The sequence below is a fragment of the Anopheles arabiensis genome, chromosome 3 (genome assembly GCF_016920715.1).
Source record: "Anopheles arabiensis isolate DONGOLA chromosome 3, AaraD3, whole genome shotgun sequence".
Taxonomy (NCBI): domain Eukaryota; kingdom Metazoa; phylum Arthropoda; class Insecta; order Diptera; family Culicidae; genus Anopheles; species Anopheles arabiensis.
Genome location: NC_053518.1, coordinates 52,637,516 through 52,661,145, shown reverse-complemented (window position 1 = coordinate 52,661,145; position 23,630 = coordinate 52,637,516). Strand labels below are relative to the sequence as shown.

The following is a 23,630-nucleotide window of genomic DNA, read 5'->3' as shown; positions in this document are numbered from 1 at the left end:
ACAACGAATTCCGGATAAGTTAAAACAACGCCATTGTTTCAATTGTGGAAGCGCTTCTCATCGACTTATCGAATGTCCAACAAAACAAGAAGGTCCGACTTGTTTCAAATGTGGAACAAAAGGACATTGTGCAAAAGATTGTACGACAGCGCAAGGAAGAAGACCGCATTGTTATGCTTGCGGCGAAGTTGGGCATGTTGCAGCACGATGCCCGAATAACAGTAACAATAATAGAGTTCAAATAATGACGAGCTCCAGTGCTGCAAAATGTCATGACTATCACGAGATTTTCACCAATGAAAACAATCAACATATCCGTGGTAGCTTGATGTTCATTGTTGATAGTCAATAAAAGTGCATCATGACATGCTGAACACGACATGTGAATTCTTGAGTCCAACGCGATACTCTGACTGACAAGCTTAGCTTACTGCCCGCATAAGCATAATCATGACTATTGCTGGCTGTGTACTGTGCTGCCAAATATCACTGTTTCAGTCACCAACGCTCATGACTGAAACGAACCTCAAAGCAGCTCACGTACACAAGTGCGATGATCAGCCGCAAGATGAACATAGTCGTTGTGACGTGTGACCAGATTGGTGACATTGCAGCAACCCCCTCTTGGTCGGTCACTTTGACGTGACTTTGTTTGTATGTGATCAATTTCGAAATGTCACTGGTTCTATCACCAGCACTCGTGATTGAAATGAAATTCATTTCGGTTCACGTACACATGTGCGATGATCAGGGGTAAGACGCACATGGTCGTTGTGACGTCTGATCTGATTGGTGATATTTTGGTAACCAACTCCTGGTCAATCAGTTTGTCGTGATTTTTTGGTATTTTATTATCGCGATAGACTTAGAACATACGTGGCGCAGGCGAGTGGTGTTTTATTAACCATGTGCATTTGATTACAAGCAGTAGTCGGTTCTGCTAGCTGGTTAAATGATCCCGCATCCTACATATATTGCCAGACTCATTTTGCTGATCCAAACGTTTATGTATGAACTCTCGTAAGCAGTGCACATGCAAGGATGCCGCGAGCATTGCCTTTCTGTGAAAAATTCACAAACCCGCGACAATCACGGTTGCCTCTGATTTAGTTCTAAAACTGAGAAGTTGTTTTAGAACAAAGAGCTCGCAAAAAATTGTCGCGGAAGATTTTTGTCGTCTAGAAGCAGTGTGACAGAAAGTAGCCCAATTTTGCAAACAGAGCTACTTGCCTAGCGCAATAATTCTGCTGCACCAAATAGAATCAAATTATCCAGTTTGTTCCAGCCAGATTAATGCCAAACTAAAAGAAAAATAAAATTGAGCACAATTCAACTTGTTTTTTATGTTTTTTTAACAAAAAACAAGCAGGTTGACTGGGTAAACTGAGCTAATTTGATCTACTCGGTGTCAAATTTATCAATGCAATTCACCAAAAACGTGAGCGAAATTGTCGCAAAAAACGTTGTCGCTTTAAGTTTATTTAAACGGTTACGGGTTTCAATCATAATATGCCATTCTATTAAGTCACTAATATTAAGATGTGTCGTACAAATTTGGAAATTAAAAAACAGGCTATGAGCAGCCTGGTCTCCATACACCTTGGGCTTGGAGAACGATTGTTGTTGATGTGTGTTTAATATTTACATTTCAAGAGGCATAGCAAGCGGAAAACGGTTTGGTTTGTTATTCGAAGCTAGGAGATAAAATTGCAAACGGTTCGTGTTTCATACCATTTAACATATCAGCAAGTCGAAGCACACGTAGAATGGGATCGAAGTAACGGCTTCATATTTTGGAACCATGCACCAGCGTTGGATGCTGGTGTCATACTTAGCACTCATACTTTATTCATGGTAAGTTTTGCTTCTTTCTTTCACTCGATTGATTGATAAACATTATTATTTGCTATTTTTAGGAACGGTTTATAATGTAATAAGCTCGCGTGAAGTTTTTCCAGCTTAGTGAGATTGCGTTTCAACAGCTTCTACCGTGTGATTTAGCTGTTTCTCCGAGTGTTGACGGTTTCAAAGGATACCCGCTCGCTGTCGGTTACCTACCAACGCTGGATGTATACAGGAGTGCATTGCCACGATTACGACGGTGCAGGCCATTTGACGTGCCGGCTGATTCTCTGACCGATCCAGTTTTGACTACCACATTTGCTCGCTTTGATGTCACCATGCTGTTGCATGCCATCGCCGAGATAAGCATCTACTTGGCTGTGAATCCACTGGATTCGATATCGCGTATAATAAACCCAATACATCACCGACGCTGAGCATTATAACATTTACCGTGGCGTGCAGCGGATCCTGTAGAACTACAGGACGCTCCAGGAAATAATTCCCATCCTGACAATGAATGAGCTGTTCGTAGTGTTGCACATAGTGCATTGTGCTAGCACTTTCCGCACAGTTTGGTCTACGAGAACGGTGCGCTTTTTGTGCTCTTAACGTGCTATGCGCTTTGAGTTTTTGAGCCCTGTCCGCTCTTTAAGCACTTGAGGTTTGGTCTCCATTTTTTCCACGTCCACGTAAAATTTTCCGCACAGTCGCGTACTTTAAGCGCTGTGTTGTAATGCGCGCATAATGTGATGTGCTGTGCGCATGATGCGCCGTTTCTAGCGTTTCGAATTACAGGCGTTTCAGGTCACAGAAGTGTTCACGGGCTATGCCGGCAAGCTGGTGAACAAAGAAAATATTATCAAGGTTTACACCATGCTCATGAACGGCAAACTCGACCAACTGACGGAGATTGCCTTTTGGTCATGGTCGGTACGATCGAGAATTTTGGCAAAACGAAGTAAAGCGTCTGGCCAAGGAACCGGCCTAAGAATCCGGTTGACTCAAAAAGATAAAGTAGGCAGTTTTCCAGTAGTTGCGTCGGCGTTCGAATTCGGTTGGAAAACGATCAAGCAGAGCTCCTCGGATGTGAACTCACTTCAGCGGCACCTCCTCATTCACTGTGCTGTTAGTGTAATAATTTTAATCGAATCGATGATATTCTTAGCATACGAGGCGTGTAATTTGTTAGTTTCTCCATAGTGAAAATATAAAAAGATGTTTTATAGATGGATGAAAAGGTAGATAGTTTTTGTTTTACATCCTGGTTTTATTATTTTCATATCCGAAAGTACTGACTCTAGACAAAGCCACCAAATTCCTGCACCTTTCATAATCCACCTTTGGCGCAATTGACACCGCGCACGGGTACGGATTTTCTAACGGGCACGGCATGCTGACACCTAGCGTCTATCCACTGCCACCAACAACAGCCCGTGTATCCGCCCCCGGAGATCACCATTAACATAGGATTCCCGTTACCATCGAACAGCGTAAAATTGGTCATCTGGACAAGGTAAAAGTCTTAGGTAATGTCCGCTAAAAGTCGTACTGACTCTTCCTTCCCTTCTTCCAAATTCCAGTGCCAGCTGTTTGTGGGTCTAAAGTGTTTTTCTAGAGTAATTAATAAATACATTATGAAGCGATAATCATTGCATGTGCACTGCTTACGAGAGTTAATACATAAACGTTTGGATCAGCAAACTGAGTCTGGCAATATCTGTAGGATGCGGGATCATTTAACCAGCTAGCAGAACCGACTACTGCTTGTAATCAAATGCACATGGTTAATAAAACACCACTCGCCTGCGCCACGTATGTTCTAAGTCTATCGCGATAATAAAATACCAAAAAATCACGACAAACTGATTGACCAGGAGTTGGTTACCAAAATATCACCAATCAGATCAGACGTCACAACGGCCATGTGCGTCTTACCCCTGATCATCGCACATGTGTACGTGAACCGAAATGAATTTCATTTCAATCACGATTGCTGGTGATAGAACCAGTGACATTTCGAAATTGATCACAGACAAACAAAGTCACGTCAAAGTGACCGACCAAGAGGTGGTTGCTGAAATGTCACCAATCTGGTCACACGTCACAACGACTATGTTCATCTTGCGTCTGATCATCGCACTTGTGTACGTGAGCTGATTTGAGGTTCGTTTCAGTCATGAGCGTTGATGACTGAAACAGTGATATTTTACAGTGCTGCTCCTGGTCCAGAAAATTTCATAACAGTGATTGACTAAAAGTTTATTCCCAAATTGTCACCAATCATATCACTCGTTACAACCACTTGAGAATTTCACCTGTGATAATCGCAATTGAGTACGTGACGCTGACAAGGTTTTTGATTCACTCAGTTTTTTTTGTGATATTGATGGTGACATTTTGCAGCACTGACGAGCTCATTTCCAATTGTGTGTGTGTGTCAGTTGGAAACCAGTTGTGCGAAGCGGTGATCGATACGTGCAGTGATGTGACGCTCATGCGCTGGGATTTGTTCCAGGAATTAAAACTCAATTGTAATGAGTTGAAACCGTCTGCACGGGTAATAAAAGGCTATGGTGGAAAACAAAGCAACGTGTGTGGTGAGCTGACGATCCGTGCTACCATCGATGAAGTTGAGGAAATAATTCGTTTCGTGGTGGTACCTTCGAATTCTATCGACACCAAAATGCTGATAGGAATCGATGTGCTCAAAAGGGTTAACTACGTTATCACAAACGGTCATGCAAAGATAACAAAGCAACAGGAGAAAGCGGAAAAACCCACGGGTGTTGATGATCGTTGGGTGTATCGTATAGTTTGTGAAAGTCATCAAGAAATAGACGCACCGTCAAATTATCGTCGCGTGATTTGTGATATGGTGAATAATTTTGAACCAGCAAAGATTTCAAACGTTGGAAGTGAGATGAAAATATTAGTGAACAACGAGGAGGTAGTGCGTACGTTGCCAAGAAGAATAGCTCCGCTAGAGAAAGAGGTGGTAAGGAAACAAGTTCGCGAATGGTTAAATGACGGAATAATTCAGCCATCGCGAAGCCCTTACGCTAGCGCAGTTGTGGTTGTACCGAAGAAGGATGGATCTCACCGTGTGTGTGTGGATTATCGTGAGATGAATAAGAGGATCGTGCGGGACTCTTATCCGATGCCCAATATCGAAGACCAGATTGATCAGTTGGCAGATGCTCGTGTGTACAGTGTATTAGATCTGAAAAATTCGTATTTTCATGTCAAGGTGGAGAAGGAAAGTCGCCAGTACACATCTTTCGTAACAACGGGTGAACAGTATGAGTTTTTACGTGCTCCGTTTGGATTGTGTCTCAGCGGCAATGCATTTGGACGCTTCATCGATGCAGTACTTCATGAGTTGATCATAGACGGTACCGTGATGGCCTTCGTAGATGACATCATCATTCCGTCTCGAGACGAGGAGCATGGTTTGGCGTCTTTGCGGCGAGTTTTGGAAGTGGCACAGCGGGCAGGACTTCACTTCAATTGGAAAAAGTGTTCGTTCCTCAAACGGCGTGTAGAGTATTTGGGGTATACCGTGTATGAAGGTAAGATTGAACCAGCACCCCAAAAAACAGAAAAAGTTAAATATTACCCGCAGCCAAAAACGGTGAAACAGCTGCAATGTTTTATAGGGCTAGCTAGTTATTTTAGAAAGTTTATAGAAGGTTTTGCGCGTATTGCCAGGCCATTGACCACAATGTTAAAAAAAGAGAGTGTTTTTGAATTTAATGAAGAGGCAAGGGCAGCTTTTGAATCGATTAAAGAAAAATTAGTGGAATATCCTGTATTACATATTTTCAAGGCGAGTTTGGATACTGAATTGCATACTGATGCGAGTAAAGATGCTCTGGCCGGCATATTGTTGCAGCGTTCTGAGGAGGATGGTTTATTACATCCTTGCTATTATTATAGTAGGTTGACTAATAAGGCCGAGAAAAATTATCACTCATTCGAATTAGAATCGTTAGCCGTTGTGGAATCCATAAAGAAGTTCAGATGTTACTTGCTAGGTAAGAAATTTAAGGTTGTGAACGCTATACAGTTTAAACAATCCTTGAACAAAAAAGTTCCCAATGCGCGAGTGAGTCGTTGGTGTGTGACGTTGTCCGAGTTTGATTTTGAAGTAGAACATCGTTCAGGTGAAAAGATGAAACATGTTGACGCTCTTTCAAGAGCAAACGTATTGAAAATATCGGCAGGTGTATGTGAGAAAATAATACAAGGACAATTGCGCGATGAAGATCTTACGGCAATCAGGACGGCGCTTGATCAGGGCGAAGAAAGAAATGGTTTTTGTTTGATAAATGGAGTACTTTATAAAAATGAGAATGCTCATAACAAAATATGTGTACCTCGAGCAATGGAGACGGGTATGATAAGAGAGGTACACGAACGAGGACATTTTGGAATCAAGAAAGTGAAAGAACAACTAACAGAGGATTATTTTATTCCTGAAGTAGAAAAGAAGATAAAATATTGTATTGATAACTGTGTCCGATGCATAGTGAGTGATAGAAAACGAGGCAGGGCAGAGGGAGAACTTCATCCAATACCGAAAGGAGAGGTTCCGTTGGATACCTTTCATGTTGATCATATTGGCCCTATGCCATCTACTCGCAAATGTTACAATTACATTCTTACCGTTGTCGATGCGTTTACGAAGCATGTTTGGCTATTTGCTACAAAAACTACTAGTGCGGAAGAGGTTATAAAAAAATTGACGATTATATCTGATACGTTTGGAAATCCGCGAAGGATAATTTGCGATAGAGGATCTGCTTTTACCTCTAGTTTATTTACAAAATTTTGCGAAGAAGCCAATATAGAATTGCATCACATTGTTACAGGAGTCCCACGAGGGAATGGCCAAGTAGAGCGTGTACACCGCATAATTATCCCTACATTAGCGAAGTTGTCGTATGAAAATCCCGAAAATTGGTTTAAGTTTGTAAATAATTTTCAAAAGGCGATAAATAATAGTTGGCAGCGATCGATTAAGATGACACCGTTTGAATTGATGATCGGAGTGAAAATGAAAGAGAAGGAAGATATTCGAATTAACGATATTTTGCAAGAAGAAATCCAAAAGATGTTTACAGATGATCGTAATGAAATAAGGAAAATAGCATGCAAAGGAATTGCCAGAATCCAAGATGAAAATCGTAGGACGTACAATTTGCGGCATAAATCGATTCAAAAGTATAAGATAGGAGATATCGTAGCGATTCCAGTAACTCAGTTCGGAATAGGACGAAAAATTAAGAGGAAATTCTTTGGGCCGTATAAGATTGTCAAAACATTTTCAAATGAGCGTTGTGAGGTACTGAAGCTAGATGAGCAAACTGAGGGACCAATGAGAACGACAACTGCATTCGATCAAATAAAAATATGGGTAGATTCAGGAGAATCATGATGTCAGGAAAGGCCGTGTAGGAAATAGGAGACAGTTGACAGTTGTCAGACAAGGGATGTCAGGCGAATGTCAAGGAATGAATTTAGGATCACCCTGTGCTGATGTCAATCGAACTGACGACGCAGTAGGTTTAGCTAGAGCGAAACATTCACGCGGGAGAAGCCAAGCGAACCAGACGAAAGTGAATAAAGTGGATTGTAAAACCATCTCTTTCCGCGTATCCTCTTTTCTTCATCGTTCTACATATATGAGAAAACTGAAGTGAGCACTAAGTGTACGTTTTTCACGATAAATAGTAAACAAATTAAGCTGTCAAAATATGCCCACGAGTTTGACACACATTGACCGAAAACACAAAAAGGGGTTCTCGAATAGGTGTATCACTTCTACGATGCCACCCTGTAAAAACATCATTAACAGCCGTATTAATCTCGCCGCACTAAACCTCAGAAACATAATTAACACCTTCCAGATCGACACAATGGTAACGTCATAACACTGTGATTCACATCGGTAACTTAACCAAAACAATCACTTTGGCACAAAATAATGATAAACCTGAAAAAATTCAATACAACATCAAAATTAACATCGTGACTCAGTAAGACGTAGATGGCAAAGAAACATAAGAAACTTGACACTTAAAGAACAATACAACGAACTAGCGAATCAAATAAGAAATGATATAACTCAATACCGAAATATTATTTATTTCATACACAACCGACGGACCATTGTGTCTAATCGGCAACCTTATAATTAAATTAAGATAAGTATAACAATGATCATTTATAACATATAAATAGACCTCTAGTTTTAAGCTAACATTAAATGTGACGTAGACGCAATTTCTCGTTGAACGTAGATGTAGACATACTAAAATCGAACGAATCTAACACTTCATTGAACTTGAGGGACATACGTATAATGGGGTGTCCCTGGCTATGGTTGTTGCGGGTACGCAGTACACGGAGATGGAAATTGGATCTAAGAATCCGACAGGGAGCGAACAAATTGATTCTGGCTAGTAATGCCGGGGAATCGATCTCTTCGTTAAGGAGCTGGAACATAAAAAGGCATTGGGCGTTTTTGCGTCGAGAGCAGAGTGGTTCAAGTCCGAGAAGCAGACACCGCTGATGGTCGGGGCCGAGCGTGGTGGGATTGCCATGGAAGGAGTCGAACCGCGTACCTGGTGAGTCTCCGTTGAATGGCTTCGAGGCGATTGATGTCACCAACGCCAAGCGGGCACCAGATCGGACAACAGTACTCCAGGCACGACCTTACGATGGCACAGAAGATCGACTTGACGCACATGGGATCGGTAAACTCGCTACAGGTCCGCGTAATTAAACCAAGTAGCTGATTTCCCTTCGCAACAACGCTATCAATGTGAGGGCGAAATGACATCTTCTGATCGAGTAGCACCCTAAGATCACGGATACATGTCGTGCGATCCAAAGCCGTGTTGAGCATAGTGTATGTAAACGAGATAGTGTAACGGGCTCTGCTGAATGATATGCACTGGCATTTATCAGCACACACTTGGAGGGCGTTTCTGCTGCACCAGCTATCCAGATTCTCAAGGATCGTTTGAAGGCGTACACAGTCACTGTCGTTTCTAACTGGAGCTAATATTTTTACATCGTCGGCGTACATTAGGTGTTGGCCTGGCGGTAAAACGAAAGATAGATCATTTATATAGATGAGGAAGAGTAGCGGTCCCAAATTACTCCCTTGAGGCACACCGGAGGAGCTGGTGAAGGAGTGAGAACGATGACATCCTATGCTTATGTAGTACGAACGACCAGTTAAATATGAACGCAGCCAGGTGATGTGCCAGTCGAGGAAACCGAGTTTTTTTACGCGTTCAAGAGTAGAATATCATGAGAGATACTATCGAACGCAACCCTGAAGTCGATATATACTGCATCAACTTGAGTACCACGATCCATGTTGTCGAAGCAGAAACCAACAAATTCAGCAAGATTTGTGGTGGAAGATCTCCTTGGGAGAAATCCATGCTGACTAGGGCTCATATAGTTTTGAACTGCTGTGAGTAGCGGATTGTATAGAATGAGCTCAAACACCTTTGCACAAGCGCATAGGGAAACAATGCCACGATAATTACTAGCATGAAGTCGACTGCCTTTTTTATGGATAGGAACCATTCGCGCGTGTTTCCAGGACGCAGGATACGTGCCACGCATAAGGGAATCATTAAATATTTTGGCAAGAATGGGTGCGGGTGATTGACGGCAGTGCTTCAAAATGTATGCGGGAATATTGTCAGGTCCAGATGATGTAGATGGTTTTATATCGCTGAGTGTGCGCGCAGCTAGTGCTTCGTCAATTTTGGGTAAAATAAAGTCGATAGCATCCGATGGAGTATTGCGGGTGGCCTCAGCTAGTGTGTTAGGATTGTGAACAGGAAGGGTGAATGCATCAGCGAAACGATTGGCGAAAGTGTTGCAAATATCGGATGTATCGATACTAGTTTGGCCATAGTAGCTCATTGACGGAGGGATACTTCTTATATGGCACCGTTTGTTCCAGAAGCACCAGAACCGTGTCGGCTTAGAAAACATTTGCCTTTCAGTACGGCGAATGAAGGAGCGGTAGAGCACACGATTATGTCGACAATAATTGTTCAGTGCATCGAAAAAAATTCTCCTATGCAGCGATGATCTCGTTCTACTGTAATCCGCGTAGGCTTTTGATTTTATTTTTTCAACCGTCTTAAAGATGCATTAGACCAATCGGGGCCAGACTTTCGTCGAGCAACAGGAACGCAGGAGTTAATCGCTAAGCGCATAAAAACGCTAAAGAAATCGGTGGCTTCGTCGATAGTGGCAAAGTTGGAGCAGTCAAAATTGCGGTCAAACGACACAATAAGAGAATTCATACATTCCACATTCGTATTGAAGAAATTTCTATTGACTGTACTGCGAGTGTGACTGTTGGTGGTGTGGGATAGTTGTACGGGATAATAAATCATCATATCCAATGAAGGATGATGAAAGTCCTCACTGAGAAGTGGAATACTACAGTGTGTTACGTATGGGAGGGAGTTCTCTAGAGCCGAAGTACCATTCACAGAGTGCAGAGGTGTGATTGAGTCGCACAAAATATTGGTTGCGGCAAGGTTTGCGAAGACCAGATCCAATTGACGCCCAGATTGATTTGCAATACCACTCAACTGAAATAATCCGGTACTATGCAACCCATCCACGAAATCGGTATTAGCCACTGAACTGCATAAAGGTGCATAATGCATGACAGAATAACATGGAGAGCAATCGGTGGCTTCTGATGTATTAGTCAGCTCCCATCTGATATCAGGTTTATTGAAATCTCCGAAGACGTATAATAAATCGCTCTCTTTAATGCGGCTTGAAATTTCACGTACACTATCATGTAAAGCGTTCATCACTGCGGGGTCATTTGCATGACTAGGCGGAATGTAAACAACGCCGATGTAAACAGAGACACCTGGCAGCAATGTTTTGATCCAAAGTTGTTCCAGTATCCAGTTCCAGAAATATGTCATGGTTTCGAAATTTAACAAAAATTAATGCTACTAAAAACATAAACAATAGTAAACTATGGACATCTATAAAATAATCAAAGGCTACCATATATGCTCTACCACCATTCCTCGCCTCAAGGCAAACGATAGAGTATTTCTCACGCCAAAGGAAAAATGTGAAGTATGAAAATCTCACTGTGCGAATGCCAATAACACCACTTTCAATAGTCCAAGTTAAACTGCACAAATTGACCCCTTAATAACCCAGTTTCTTAACTATCATACAGAAAGAGGAAATATTAATCCGCCTTATCTTGTTAAGCCAAAGGAAATTTATAAAATTATAAAAACATTAAAAACGAAAAAGTCGATTGGTACTGACTAGACAAGTTCAGAACACATGCGTTGGAATTGAAATAAAAAAATAATTTTACAGTAGGACGCCGATTATCCGGGGGCGGATTAACCGGCGGGCGGCTTAACCGTCTGCATAAATGTGACAGCTGTTCAAACGTACAGCGAACATTTGCAGCGATAGTCAAGTGAGCAACCAGTTTTTTGTGCAGCTCTGTAGTGTCTAGTGGTATTTTCGAATTTCATTTTTGTTCATGAAAAGTTGTGAAACCTATTGTTATTAATTAAAATAATATTCTTCTAACGATTAATCGATTAATGCTAGGTAAATTAATCATAAAACTAGTGAATTTTATAATTTTTATATGAATTTGACATTTCTTGGACCATTATCCGTGCAAATCGATTAACCGGCAACCGTCCGGTCCCGAGCTGCCCCGATAATCGACGTTCTACTGTATTTATTCAATTTGTCGCGCACATATTCTGAGTTCAAGATGTTGATTAGAACTGCCTAATATTTCCTGATTTCATGTTATATATGTTATTTTCCCTACTTTTCATTGTTTATGCTATGGTTATTATGTTTATGCAACGGTTATTTATTAGATGTTTGATTTGGCCAGATGTTGATACGATGTTGGTGCTGGTTCTGGTTCCGATGATTACTTTGTTGATCATAGCATATTTCGCTATGAATGGTGTTGCATTTTTTCGGTGCTGGTGTTTTGCTTTCGGTGCTGTGATGTCGTGTTAACTGACATGGGCAAGAAGAGCGGGAATCATAAGGTTCACTCGCGCCCATTAGTGAGCGGGCGCTCGCCGCTCTTCATTCCAGAAAAAATATGATTCGCCCGCTCGCATAAAAAAATGAAAAAAAGCTCATTTGAAATTATTTGCCCCGAGAGAAAAAATCTAAATCTATGATACTGTTGGGCTTATACGGAATGTAAATAGCTTCCTTGTAAATAGCTAGTAAAAACAGCAAATATTTTTATTGTGGTTAAAACTAAAACTCAAATTAACGTTTTATTGAAAAAAAAACTAAAAAAAAATCACAAACGTCTCGGTCATCCATTTCTCAGACGCGAGCTCGTGGCCGTCGCCAAATTTTCTCACTCTGAGAAACTGATATAGCCACTAAAGTTTTATTTGGAGCTTTTAATTGAAAATATGTTTATGATCGCATTTTTTTTCAACTATGAACATTGAATACATTTTCCAAAGTGATTACCGAAAAACAAAAAACACAATTGCTCATATTTCAGTTAGCCAATCGCTGCATCGTCAACTTTTTCAAAGTTTCTCAAAGATTCTCAAACGGATTTTGTTCCGATTCGACAAACGTTGAGAACGTAGGTTTCTAAAAGCCCTAATGAATGCTTGAGAAAATGAGCGTTGAGAGACCCCATGGTCCCGCGGCCTAAACATCGTAGAGCGCGCATTTTGGATGGGCGGCTCGCTCGCGAGCTAGGCTTTTTTTTCTGCATGGATTTTGGATAGGAAGTGCGCTCGCGAGCTGGGCTGTTTTTTTCTGCATGAATTTTAAGCATACAGGACGCTTGCGAGTTACCCTTTTCTTCTCACCGCGTATTTTTGATAGACAGTGCACTCGCGAGCTAGGTTGTAGAGTCGTTTATAAACAGCTGGTTTTTAAAAAGCAAGGTATATTTCGACACACACAAAACGGATTTATAATGGTTATAATAAATATCCCCTAGTCTGAATTTCTTCGCTGTATTCGCTGCAGGAAACCAGTTATTACGATACAGGGTTTCTCAAGCCAGCTCAACTCAACATCGTAACACTATTTTTCGAACACGTTAAACGATTGTCATCCTCGTACATACAATTCGAATCCGTAAGCTCTTTTCAATTTGGTAACAGTAGATTTTGAACGCGTAAAATCCCAACTCTAATCTGGAAAATGTATGTTGGCTGTCTTGTCACCCATTATACATTTTCCAGATTCAAGTTGGGATTTTACAGGTACAAAACCTAGTGTTATTAAATCGAAAACAGTTTACGGATTCGAATTGTAAGTACGATGTTGAGAATAGTTTAACGTGTTCGAAAAATAGTGTTACGATGTTGAGTTGGCTTGAGGAACCCTGTAATGATTTGAGTAACATTCGTTCACAGAGTGACATTTTGTTTTTTTTTTCCTGCCTGGTTATTATTTCATTCCTGCTAAAAAGATCATTACTTCATTAATGCCACGGATGCAAAAAATGAGGAGCACAATTAATGAAATGAATACTCATTAGTGATTGTTTTACTCCCATTGAAGATGTAAAAAATGTGTATTTTTGTGCATTGATTTTTTCTCACCATTAACTCTATACTCTATTATTCGAGAACAACCTGCATTAATTAAGCAATACCTCACGAAAAATATCACCTATATCTCCTGTCTAATTAAAAGGTATGGCTTGCGCGAGCGGACGAAACACCGCTCGCTCGTGATTCGCAGTAAGCAAAAGAGCCAGCTCGCTCGAATCGTCGCAAAGAATCATTTTGCATATATCTAGTACTGACCTTATAAGTAACAACGCACTTAAACATTTACCAAGAAAAGGAATAATTTTGTTATGCTTTTTCTTAAATAGCTGCTTCAAATTAAGCTTCTTCTTCTTCTTTTGGCTCAACAACCGTTGTCGGTCAAGGCCTGCCTGTACCACTTGTGGGGTTTGGCTTTCAGTGACTTTTGGATTACCCCCCCCATAGCAGGATAGTCAGTCCTACGTATGGCGGCACGGTCTAGTTGGGGCTTGAACCCATGACTGGCATGTTCTTAAGTCGTACGAGCTGACGACTGTACCATGAGACCGGCTTAACCATGAGCTTCAAATTAAGCTACCAAATTACGTACCATGAGCTTCAAATTAAGCTACTATCCCAAAAATTGGAAAATAGCAAAAATCATTCCCATAGCAAAACCAGAAAAGGACCCCATGATTCCGGCAAATTACAGCATACGATGCTACTGCTTACTACCGATAAGCATACTAAGCTGTATGGGTAAAATCTTGGAAAATATTATATTAAAATAGCTAGACTCTCATACCAAGTCTCATAACGTCATCCTTTCTTTCCAATTTGGATTTCAAGCCAATTTTGCCACCACTCACCAATTAAATAGACTGGTTAACACTATAAAATCAAATCGAAATATTAAAAAATCGACAGGACTAGTTCGACTTGACCTAGAAAAGGCATTTGACACAGTATGGCACGATGGACTAATATTCCAATTGATCAGCAACAATTTCCCCCCCAAATTAATTCTTCTCATTAAATCCTTCTTGTCGAATCGATCTGGCTCCGTTCATCTTCATTCTTATCATTCTGAACCCTTTAAACCACTTGCCGGCCTGCCCCAAGGCAGTGTGCTGTCCCCAATACTTTTTAATATATTTACAAGCGATATACCTAAAATGAAAGGAGTTAAGAAATACGCCTTTGCTGATGATTTTGCTATCAGCTCATCTAGTTCCAATCCCGATAGCATATTGTGTAGCCTCAACAAAGGCATACGAAAATATGTGACCTTCTGTGAGCTGCTTCTTCTTCTTATTTGGCTCAACAACCGATGTCGGTCAAGGCCTGCCTGTACCCACTTGTGGGCTTGGCTTTCAGTGACTAATTGATTTCCCCCCATAGCAGGATAGTCAGTCCTACGTATGGCGGCGCGGTCTATTTGGGGATTGAACCCATGACGGGCATGTTGTTAAGTCGTACGAGTTGACGACTGTACTACGAGACCTTCTGTGAGCAGTGGAAACTAAAAAATGACGATGAAAAAACGGAAGCAATATATTTCACGAGGTGCCGTAGCGTAAGAATTCTCCCAAATAGTTCACTTATGATAAATAATAACGAAATTCCTTGGAATAACACCGTAAAATATTTAGGAGTAGTATTAGATAAAAAGCTTACATTTCAAAAACACATTGAAGAAAAATTTGTTACCGGCACAAATGCGATTAGAATAATTTACCCATTTATTAACAGAAACTCTAAATTGAATTTACGAAACAAACTTCTTATGTACAAATCGTTAGTAAGACCTTTAATTACTTATGCATCACCATGATGGAGAAATAGTGCAAAAACACACATAAAGAAAATGCACATACTTCAAAACATATTCTTAAAACAAATACTAAATCTCCCACCTTGGTACAGCACTTCCATTATTCATAGAAAAGCTAAAATTGACAGAATTTGCGAGTTCATAGAAAAAATCAAAATTAAATATCAATCTAAATGCATAAATAGTGGCATACACACCCTACAAAACCTCATCTAAAACGATACTTCTATTAGTAAATACTACTTTTTTTCTCTCTCTCCCTAATTTCAAATCCCAATATGAATTAGTTCCCCTAGTGTTGTCTATAAATGAATAAGTTAGTACATAATTTAGAAAATATAACCAAATTAAGAGGTTTTTTTTGTATTTTTTCTTCCATTGATACGTCATATTCATTTAAAATCAGGAATAGTGTCCACAATGCCAAGGACAATAAATATCAACGAAATATCACGTTATGGAAACTCCCGTACCGATGTAAAATACTATATTGTAATTCAGGAATAATGTACATCTAAGAAATAAATGTAAGTAAATGAATGACTGGAATAGTTATTGAACTGTTTCCTGTTACTGTGCCATGTTAGTGTATCATTTCGCTCTCCCGCGAATGAGTTTTAACGTTTTTGTTTCGGACTACCGATGTTGTGATCAGAAATCATTTCGCCCTAAATAGCTATTCACACTAACAGTTCGACCATTTCTTTTTTCCTTAAATTGATGAATGTTGGTAGGTTTTTCTGTTCATTATTTCAAAATGATTAAGCCGGTCTCTTATTACAGTCGTCAACTCGTACGACTTAACAACATGCCCGTCATGGGTTCAATCCCCAAATAGACCGCGCCGCCATACGTAGGACTGACTATCCTGCTATGGGGGGAAATCTATTAGTCACTGAAAGCCAAGCCCACAAGTGGGTACAGGCAGGCCTTGACCGACATCGGTTGTTGAGCCAAAGAAGAAGAAGATAAGAAATATACGTAACGGTATGACTAGTGTAACGGTATAATACATTTGTTGGTATCAGTGTTAGAAATGATAATACTAACTTACACATTACATTATAATAGTATATTAAGCGTATTAGTGTAAGCCTAGCCATAAGTAGTAGTGTTAGTCCAAAAATGTTGAATTATATAAAACTATCGCGGTCGAGCAACGTACTCCGAAGCGACAGCATCACCCGTTGTCATAACTGGCGCAGCCGAAAGTCGAATTGCTGGTAATAAGTGTAAGCCATCTCATCCCGGTACGAACCATCACTGAACGAATATCAGTCGATTTGCGGAGAGAAGCAACTGTTCCAGCTAACGCCCCAAGCACGTCACAATAACGTCGAAGGAAGGAAGAATATTGACCGACAGCGAGAACAAAAAAACTTCAAGCACCACGCACATACGCTGAGAGAAAGCAACGCAATCCGGTTTTAATTGTGCGTGAGTATAGTGAGTTGCGATAGTGAAAGATGGAACAAAATTTCACACCAGAAGAATTGCTTGTTCACATTCGTGAGCTAACAAACTCACACAACGACCTGCTAGAAGATATGAAAAGGATGAAAGCTAGGACAGATGACCCTTTTTTGTCATATAGAACGCCTGATCCAATTCGTAATCTGCCGAATTTTGACGGAAACAAAAGTGAAACGCAGGCATGGATTGAGGATACCGAAACTGCTTTGGAATTGTTTAAAAATTACGCAGGATCTTCTATGTATGATCAATTAGTAAGAGCAGTGAAGTGTAAAATTACCGGCCCAGCTAGGGAAGCGTTAATAGCTGCAGGAAATGTGAGCACATGGCCTCAGATAAAGGAAGTGTTAACGAACGCGTTTGGTGACAAAAGAGACTTGACATCACCCATACAACAACTGTTTTACGAGCGACAAGGAAGGAAGACTCTAGCAGAATATTATAGTTGTTTGAAAAAAATCGAAACAAAAATCAGATCAATAACCGCATCTGCTGAGGAATATAAAAATTCCATACCAGCAGTACACCATTTGATCGGTGTCATTACACTCACACGCTTTATCGATGGTCTCGAAGGAACATTATCGTCATATGTTAGGAGTTGTAAGCCAAACAATTTAGACGAAGCTTATTCGGTATCTATCGAATATACAAACGCGTCGTATCGAAAAAAACTAGATCACACTAACACAGATGAGCGGGGAAGGAAGAAATACGATAACGAAACTCCGTCAAATTCGTACGCTGTTCGGAAAAATAATCAAAGTGATAAACCTTGGTCAGATAAATTTAAAAACAAACCTTGGCAAGAAAAGAATAGAAATGATGACGTATCCATGCGCACTTTAAATTCAAGAATGCAAATTAACAATACGGAAACCGACGAAAAAGCAAACGGCAACGAATCTAATGAACTAAATTTTCACATGGTTGTAGGAAAAAATACGGACACTTGAAAAATAATAACTTCATCTCATATTTGCAAATTTTTACGACAAAGGGAATACTTAAATTCTTAATTGATACAGGCGCTAACAAGAACTATATTTCGCCTTCACACGTAAATTTGGAGAATTGCTCGAACGAAAAAAACTTTTTCATAAGAAATTTAAAAGACAATCAACGAATTGTTAAATCAGTTTCTTTCGATATGTTTGGTATAAATAAATCAATTTAATTCTACGTTTATTCGTTTCACGATTTTTTTGACGGGCTGATTGGTTACGAAACATTGAAAGATATCAATGCATTTCTAGACATTCGTAACGATACGCTGAAAATTGGACGGAAAAAAATTACATTGCATAAGAAATTTATAGGAAATCAATCAACGATTTTGAATGCACAGCAGACACATTTCATTACCATAGACACTGAAAATGATGGGGATTTCGTTATAGAAGAAGAAAAGTCATGTTGTGAATTTTCTATTTTACCCGGCATCTATACCAGCAGGGGAAAGAGAGCAGTTATAGCCCTAAAAAATAATATTGGCAAGAATATTGAGATAAACTTAAACGAAATTGAAATCGTCGATACCAAATTTCTCGAAGATGAAGGACCTAAAATAGAACATTCCAAAAGCTTCGAACTTAACGACGATTATCTCACCCAATTCGAACTAAAGGCAATTAGAAATTTATTAAAAGAAATACCAGAAGTTTTGTATTTTGATGAGGATAAGTTATCATTTACACATAAAATCAAACATAAAATTAGAACAGTCGATAACGTTCCAATTCACACAAAGTCCTATAAATATCCTAGGGTATTTGAAACCGAGGTACAAGATCAAGTAAAAAGAATGCTTCGAGATGGTATAATTCGTGAATCCATATCTCCATACACTTCTCCGGTTTGGATCGTTCCAAAGAAAGAAGATTCAACAGGATTGAAAAAGTATCGTTTAGTAATTGATTACCGGAAACTGAACGAAAAAACCATTTCAGATAAGTACCCCATACCGGACATTACTGAAATCTTGGACAGATTAGGTAGAGCTTCCTATTTTTCTACAATCGATCTTGTAGCAGGCTTTCACCAATACTCGAATCCTATTTCTTTCCAAACATTCAAAAAAAAGTAAGAATGGTAGTCAACAACTGTGCAATTTGTAAACTTTGCAAGTACGATCGAAGCCCACCTCAGTTGGTAAAGAAAACCGTCAGCATAGAGAAGCCACACGAAAAAATCCATATCGATATTTTCTTCATGAAAGGAAAAAAAATGTTGACAATCGTTGATGCATTCTCCAAATTTGCGAACGTCATACCTTTAGAAACGAGAACTATCGTCGACCTTAAGAAAGCGATAACGGAGCATATAAGAATTTTTGATAGACCTAAAGTCATAGTTTGCGATCAGGAACCAGCGTTTATCTCTATTGAATTTATTGGGTTCCTGCAAGATTTAAACATAGAAGTACATTATGCCAGTTGTAGTAATTCTAACGGAATTGTGGAAAGATCCCATTCTACTTTAATAGAACTATACCGAACTATCAACTCTACTTACAATGAATTTGATTTTAATGACAAAATTAATATCATGGTGGATATTTACAACAATACTATTCACTCTGCCACAGGAACAAAACCAAGACAAATTGTATTCAATGTAGAAGGTATTACGAACACAGAAGAAATTTATCAACGATTCAAAGAACTACAATCAAATGTTAAAGTTAACTTAACAAAGAAAAGCAAGAAAATTGAAAGAGAAAATCTAAACTTAACAGAACCTCCAGAGTTAACTGAAGGCCAAGACATTTACGTTAAGGTTAATCAAAGAATTACTAAAGATAAGGAACCATACAAATCGTCTAAAGTATGTAAAAACAACGACTTAACTTTCGTAGATAATTATAACATAAAAATCCATAAGTCTAGGCTTAAGAAATAACTTTGTTATAGCTTACACATTAAATATGAAAATTAACGACGTTTAGCGAGGACGCTTGACTTTAAGGAGGGAGACGTAACGGTATGACTAGTGTAACGGTATAATACATTTGTTGGTATCAGTGTTAGAAATGATAATACTAACTTACACATTACATTATAATAGTATATTAAGCGTATTAGTGTAAGCCTAGCCATAAGTAGTAGTGTTAGTCCAAAAATGTTGAATTATATAAAACTATCGCGGTCGAGCAACGTACTCCGAAGCGACAGCATCACCCGTTGTCATAACTTACATATATATATATATATATATATATATATATATATATATATATATATATATATATATATATATATATATATATATATATATATATATATATAAATTTATTTGTATGTTTTTCGAGGGTGTACCACTGAAATTTTTGATTTCCATTAAGACCAACTAACAGTTTTACAAAATGATTTGCATTCTAAGCATTAATATGTTCTACTCAATACATTGGTAGGGCGTTTGAATCCGTTGATGTTTTTTTTTGTTTTCTTTTCTTTTTGTTTTTTTTAATAATAATAATATCTTAATATGTAATCTATTCTAGCTTACCCTACCCTACATTAGATTTATCATGCCTAGACGAGGCTATTTCTTCTTCTTCTTCTTCTCTGGCTCAACAACCGATGTCGGTCAAGGCCTGCCTGTACCCACTTGTGGGCTTGGCTTTCAGTGACTAATTGATTCCCCCCCATAGCAGGATAGTCAGTCCTGCGTATGGCGGCACGGTCTGTTTGGGGATTGAACCCATGACGGGCATGTTGTTAAGTCGTACGAGTTGACGACTGTACTACGAGACCGGCCAGACGAGGCTATTTATTAAAGGAAAAGTGTTTATAAACTGCCAATTTATTTAATTGCGATAAACGAGACCTACGACTGATCGGTGGATAAAGGCATTTCAAAAGAAGATGCCCTCTTTCTAGGATGGATTCGACATGTCCCCTGAAGATCATCTTGTAGTCCGTCGTAAGCCCCAGATACTTTACCGACGGCGACCATGGTACAGTCATCCCATCAACTAAAAGCCCCGGGCTCAGAGGTGAAGTCAGCGTTTTCTTAAAACGATGGGGAAATACAATTGCCTGGGTTTTGGATGGATTGATTTTGATCTTCCAATCTGCAGCAAATCTCAGGAAGGCATCAAGACATCGTTGCAATCTGCTCTTTAGTTCAATCATGTTTCTACCTTTGACTGCAATGGCAGTGTCATCTGCGAACAGAAACAGCATGCCATCACAGGGGAGGGGAGGGATACCCGTAGTGTACAAGATGTAAAGTAACGGGGCCAGAAGGCTCCCTTGTGGTACTCCTGCTGGCACAGGATTTGGATCAGATAAGGCAGAGTGCAAGGCCACTCTTGTGGTACACCTGCTGGCACAGGATTTGGATCAGATAAGGCAGAGTGCAAGGCCACTCTTAATGTTCTGTGTTTTAAGTAGCTGCTAATAATTTTAACTAAATAAACTGGAAGACCAAAATCAACCAGCTTGTGTAAAAGCCCACCATGCCAAACGCTGTCAAATGCTTTTTCAACATCCAACAGTGCTACAGCTGTGGATTTTGAATTTGCTTTGTTTTGTTCGATGCAACCCTTGACTCGTAAAAGCTGATGAACTGTTGAGTGTTCTTGTTGAAAACCAAATTGTTCCGGTCGAATGAGATTAAGCTCAGATACCCAGTTCTGTAGGCGGTCAAGAATTATCCTCTCAAAAAGCTTACCCAACGAGGGGAGCAAGCTGATTGGACGATAACTTGTCGAAAGCGTGGGATCTTTACCGGGTTTGAGTGTAGGCACAACCTTGGCACACTTCCATGTGCTAGGGAAGTAACCTAGGTCGAAACAAATGTTAAATACCTTTGTGATCAGGCACAGTGCCTTCACCTGTAAATGTTTGATAAGGATGTTAGATATCTGTGAAATCCGGGAGCCTTCATATTTTTCATGCGACCGATAGCAATCCGTACGTCAGTGATGTTCACTTTCTCTTGTAGAGGTACAGTAAAAACTGAAACTTCCAATCGTATTGAGGTGGTAGCCACTTTAGCCTCGTTGCGCCCTATTAATCGCCCCCCTCGCCCTATTAATACCAACCGAGTGAGCATTGGCAAACTGGCTGGCTAAAGCATTACTTTTTTCGCTATGAGTAACTTGGGTTTGCCCAAGAGAGGTCAAAGGGGGGACAGGCTTTGGCCTCTGTTTGAGTATCCTTGCCAGTTTACAGAAAGCTGGAGCTCTGGTATCCATTCTTTGGATGAAACGACCAAAATTTTCATTTCGTATTATTTCAACCCGAGCGAATATTTGTTTAGCCATAGTCGACGTAAGTCGCTTGGCAGTGATATCACCTGTGTATTGAAATATTCGCCGGAGTCGATTTCTTTCTTTAATCAGTGCTAAAGTATGGGAATCCATGTCCGAAAACTCACCCCTGATCATTGATTCTTTGACACATGCCGCTTCTGCGGACCTGACAGCTATTTCAAGATTAGCGATCGCTATGTTTACTTCTGGCACGGAGAGAATTTCCGTCGATTGAATTTGATTGTCTACCAGGCGACCGAAGCGCTGCCAGTTTACATTTTGGTATTCTTTACGACGTCGGATGGAACCCGCGGAGACGGAACAGTCTACCTCTGTCACAACCGGAAAGTGATCAGAAGTAAGATCAACCAGGGTTTCAGGTTTACTGATTTTGACATTAGTCAAAAATAAATCCAGAGTGCTAAATGTGCCCCCCGCTGAGATGTAGGTTGGAGAATCCGGAAAATCGACTGTGAACCGTCCTGACTCTGAATGGCGAAAAAGTAATTCACCATTTGTATTACGTCGGAGGTTGTTCCATGCTTGATGGCGTGCATTAAGATCCCCACCAACGATGAGCCTTTGGTGAGAACGGGTGATGATGGTGAGATCATTTTTAAACGCGGCGGCTTTGCCATCGTTGCGCCTGCACTGCATCGGACAGTATGCTACAATGATTTTTAGTAACCCGATTGATAGTTGCACTTCTATACCCAGAGCTTCAATGACCGTGGTGTTCAGGTGCGATATTTGGTTGAAATTTATACCACTGCGAACGATGATAGCAACCCCTCCGCCTCTGGTAGTAGTGCCTTGGCGGTCCAGTCGTAGGAAGTGGTATCCTTTTAAGGAGAAATTAATGTCTGGTCTAAGGTGTGTTTCACTAACAAGTGCAACGTCCACTTTTTGTCGAAGAAGGAATTCCATCAGGGGTATTTTCTTAGCAGCGATTGATCGCGCATTCCACGTAACAATGCGGAGTTTAGCATCCATAACGAATGACTAATTCCACAATAACGGCGAATTTGTATTATATTGGCGGGCTGTATTATGATTGGCGTTGGGTGCATTGGTAGGTGTAGGCAGACCCAAATGCTTAAGAGGCGGAAATTTGGCATTAGGTAATGCCGGTGGAGGTTGCCCAGGGGGTTTTGGTTGCCTTTGGGTGATGGTCGAAGTTTTTTGACGACTTAGATTGTAGTTTTGTCGACTTGGACAGTCGGGATCAGTACTACGGTGGCTACCGTTGCAGTTTGCACATTTAGTAGCCTCTGGAGCTTTGGTAGGGCACGTTTCAGAGTCGTGTTCCTCAGAGCAATTTTCACATCGTTTCCTCATAGAACAATTTCTTGTTCCATGACCGAAGGCTTGGCAACGATGGCATTGAACAATACGGCCCTTACCACTGCGATGTGCCTCCCATGAGACACGAATGGAGTCAACCGTGCGGATGCACTTGAGAGCCCTATGGTACCCTTTGTGAAATGGACAAGGTAAAGGCATGCCTGCCTGCTATGCCCCTCGTAGTGTTTTTTGGATATTTTGTGAACGACCAAGGGTTGAAGGGATTGCTCGCGTAAAGCGGTGATAATATCCTCTTCGGGAAGATCCGGGAGACCACGGATTACTGCCTTGAAGG

The 23,630-nt window shown here is 40.2% G+C and overlaps 1 protein-coding gene and 1 long non-coding RNA gene across 5 annotated transcripts in view; one reads left to right on the top strand and one right to left on the bottom strand.

Moving 5' to 3' along the window:
- LOC120900094 (WD repeat and FYVE domain-containing protein 3-like) overlaps nt 1–23,630 on the bottom strand; it is a 323,997-nt gene that overhangs the window by 154,130 nt on the left and 146,237 nt on the right. The window lies entirely within an intron of this gene.
- On the top strand, nt 1,196–3,102 carry LOC120900102. The gene is made up of 2 exons (XR_005739153.1): nt 1,196–1,854; nt 1,917–3,102. It is a non-coding gene; the product is annotated as an uncharacterized LOC120900102 (long non-coding RNA).